The 3,813-nt window shown below is 41.1% G+C and overlaps 1 non-coding gene across 1 annotated transcript; it reads right to left on the bottom strand.

Annotated features, from left to right (window-relative positions):
* Positions 1–2,792: 2,792 nt before the first annotated feature.
* On the bottom strand, positions 2,793–2,923 carry LOC115064472. Its single transcript, XR_003844322.1, has one exon. It is a non-coding gene; the product is annotated as a small nucleolar RNA SNORA17 (small nucleolar RNA).
* Positions 2,924–3,813: the final 890 nt, after the last annotated feature.

Genomic DNA, 3,813 nt, shown 5'->3' with positions numbered 1-3,813 from the left:
AGCCTATCGAAAATCCAAATGACATCACTATGTCACTCATCATTTATCGTAATAATTGTGGAGGAGAATCCGATGGGTGGGAGAACCCCTTTTTATCCATAAAATGAACAACTGCCACATCACTTCCTGTGTACCCTGTTAACCATTGCTGTTTCCTCGCAATTTCTAACTCCTAGCTCAGTGTTAGCGTTATGCTGCTAGTCCTACTCACCTTTATCCTGACGTTCTGGAGAGTTTTCTTTTTTTCTGTAGGTTTTTTTTTTTTCTTTCCACATTTCTGAAAATCAATACAATGAGGTCCATCAAATAAAACCTTTTTAGAATCTGATGAACTCAGTGCTATCCCAGCTCCCTCACTAATTGCCTGAGTAATTTTAGCAATTTAACAATTACTTTATCTATAAGATTTAATTTACTCACATATAAGATGAAGATAATAACATCAACTTTGTAGTTTACTGTAGAATTCAGTACGCTAATCCATACTTACTGTTTAGCACAGTTCTCACAACATACAAAACAGTGTTAGTCTTGACCCTTCTATTAGAGTGAGTTGACCAAGATCACACATATAAGAGACCGATTCTACCTTGACTCTTAAATTTGGCATCTTAAATCACTACACTGTTTTGCTGCATGTGAAATGCATGTTTTGAGTGATTCTGTTGTGGCATACCAGGCTGTCTGGAAAGGTGGATTGTGGTGGTATATGGGGTGTGGGAGGCGTTTTGTTTTGTTTTTTTGTTTTTTAAAAAATATATATATGTGAGATGGAAATCAGAATACTCCTGTCACTTAGGGGCATTTTCAAAGTGCCCAAATTTGGTATACTCTCCAGTTGAGCTTGATATGCCTGAGGGTGGCATGTGGCAGGGATATATCTTGATCACACTTGATTGGTGATCTGACACTCCTGTGACTGAGAAACTGGTCTGGAAGAAGTTGTTAGATTGTGCTAAAGTAGGATGATTTTACAAACAGAAATCTTAGGAAATCAGCCAAGAGCAAAGTGAAATAAAAGCAAAGAGAAATGTTCTTAAGCTCAGTGTGTGCCTCACAGAAATAGAGCAATCACCATCATTTTCACACTGTCAGTGAGGTGATGCATATTTTATATGTAGAGTATTCCAGTAGGCACATCAATAGTTTTTATTCAGCTCTTATTCGCTAGTGTCTGCGTTCGATAAGAACTTTAGTTAACTCTTAAAGTACCAACTCTGTATATTAACCTCTAAATCCTTGCTACTTTAAATAAAGGTAATTAAGGATTATCTGGCACTTCAGTTAGATACATGCTATTTTTAATCTTAGTCTGAAATCTCTTTGTCAAAACTATATTGCTCTTTTCTGAAGGGAAATAAAGAAACAGTGTATCTGGGAAAGAGGCGAGGTGAGGAAGGGGTATGAAGACTAGGAGGGGGAAACTGGGGTTGCAACACATTATATGAGAAAAGAATAAATTTAAAAAACTTAAAAATACGTATTTTCAACAAAATTTTTATTGTAACTTATGGGGGTGAGATGCAAATATCTTAAAGCATAGTCGAAGTACAAAAATAGAATGTATATTAAATAAATAATCTCTTTTAAAGCTTTTATTTGGGACTTTGTGAATTTCACATCATGCACCACAATCCAATTCATCTCCTCCTCCCCTCATACCTACTCTCTACCTTTGAAGCATCCTCACCAACACAGAAAAAAAAATCTCACTGTAGAACCTGTAGTGTGTCACAGGTGTCCCACAGTATATACCCTTTTGTCCACACGTCTTTTCTTACAGATGTTTATTGAAATGAGTTATTGGTCAGGTACAAGGCAAGCTCAGATGCAACCTCCACATCCAGGGTTAGCTCTGCTGTGCTGCCCAGGTGAGGTACAGGGCCTGCTCTCCTGGGTGCTACAACAGGTGAGAGGTAGGACCAGCTCTCCCAGTTTGATGACCTTAGGGCCAGCTCTCCTGCCAGTTGTAGTTGGCAAGGGGCTGTAGGAGCATCTCACCCCCACCCATATCACTGCATGGCAGACAAATGGCGGGGCTAGCTCTCCCATGCTCACACCCTGGGGGCTAGCTCACCTGAGCCCCTGTTACCAGAGTCAGCTTTACTATGTCTTCCAAGGAGATGCAGGGCCTGCTCTCCTGAGTCCTGCAGCTGGTGGGAAGCAGGTCTAGTTCTCCTGCTCTCGTGACCCCAGGGCGAGGTCTCCCACCTACCACAGGTGGTAAGGGGGAGGGCAATGAGGGTATCTCTCCCTCATGCATGCCACCACATGGGAGATGAGTGGTCGGGCCAGCTTTTCCACGTTCATGGGTGGTTCATCTATAACTTCTGCAATCTCTTGAGTACTGAAGCTGACTAGGTGCGGTGATCAGCTCTCTTGTTTCTCCTAGTGGCACCAGGGCTCTCTGAATATCTGGGGTCATCTCAAGGAGTATACCTTGCTTGTGTGTTGTGGAATCTATCACAGGTCATCTCAGCATGGTCTGCCCTCCCAGGCCTGAGCAGCAATGGACTGGTGATCTCAGGCTAGCTTAGCACCCTGTCAGGGCTCCATGGCTCCTCAACTGACCTGCCTAAGTGGCCCCTTGAGAGGGTGTCTGTGTCTTGGGCTCACTCCTGCCCAGGGCCTGTGGTCCCAAATATGGTTCTTCTAGTCTCTGGCTTCTCCAGTCTTGGGAGCTCATCCAGTCCTACTTAGTTCTAGACTGGTGGTCATTGCAAGCTAGTCCCTTGTCCTGTACCCTCTGGTGCTAGACAGGTGGTAGTCTCAGGTTTGCTTTTTTTTCAGTGAATGTTAGCCTACTAATCATTCAGATGTTCATAGGTCATAACACAGAATATAGTCATAGCTTTCTCCTCTCTGTCACCTACTCATGCACGTGTGACACAGCAGCCACACCTGCAATGCATCTAGGGGCAGGAAAGAAATCATCTTTGCAGGAGACTTGATGTTTAGGGATTAACTACTTGCAATATAAATTATATTTATCTTATAAATTATCACACCTTGTTGAGAGCCGATTCTGAGAACAAGAAAGCATGTTTCTTTTAAGTGTCCTACAAGATTTCCAGTTCTGGGGCAGGCTGGACTCTTGACCCCATAACAGTGGAAAAAAAGGAGAACATCAAACAGCTAAAAGGAGTAAAATGGAATGGCCTTCAGGCGAGCTAATGGTAAATCATTTCCAACGGAGGTTGTTATGGGTCAGTCAGCGGTATAAAAATGCCACCTTGGGAACGAGAATACAAAAACACATCTATGGGTAGAACACTCTAATCTCTCAGGATAAATCTCAGTCAGGAGCCCCAGCTGGATTTTCCTGGGCATTGCTGCTGCAGGTTGTAAATACCTGCTTTGATGATGTTACTTTTGTCTCCTCCTCCAATTTAGGTACTTCAACAACTTCTGGATGTGGTAAGTACCAATTTAATGATGTTCACTATCGGTCTGCTGTTTCTTTCTGCACTTTCCTGTTTGTTCTTTTACTATTTCTTGCTAAATGCTTAATAAAAATCACTCATTCAAAAACATACATTATCCTTCATGTAAAACAATGCTGTGTATGGAATGTATTTACCTCATAAGATGACCTTATAATAGAAGGTCAATGATTATATTTTCAGTTTCTTAGATGAAAGAAATTAAAAGAAAATAATATGCAAGTGTTGAGGAGCTGAGATTTGAAACTAGATATATCTGACTATAAACAACATTTTTCTTCTTTCTGAACCAAAATTGAAAGGAGTGCAGAAAAAGTAGTCTGTGACAAATAACTAAAAATACACACTAGATGATAAATTAAATATTTTT

Source organism: Mus pahari, chromosome 7 (assembly GCF_900095145.1).
Source record: "Mus pahari chromosome 7, PAHARI_EIJ_v1.1, whole genome shotgun sequence".
Classification (NCBI taxonomy): domain Eukaryota; kingdom Metazoa; phylum Chordata; class Mammalia; order Rodentia; family Muridae; genus Mus; species Mus pahari.
This window is presented reverse-complemented; position numbering and strand designations above follow the sequence as displayed.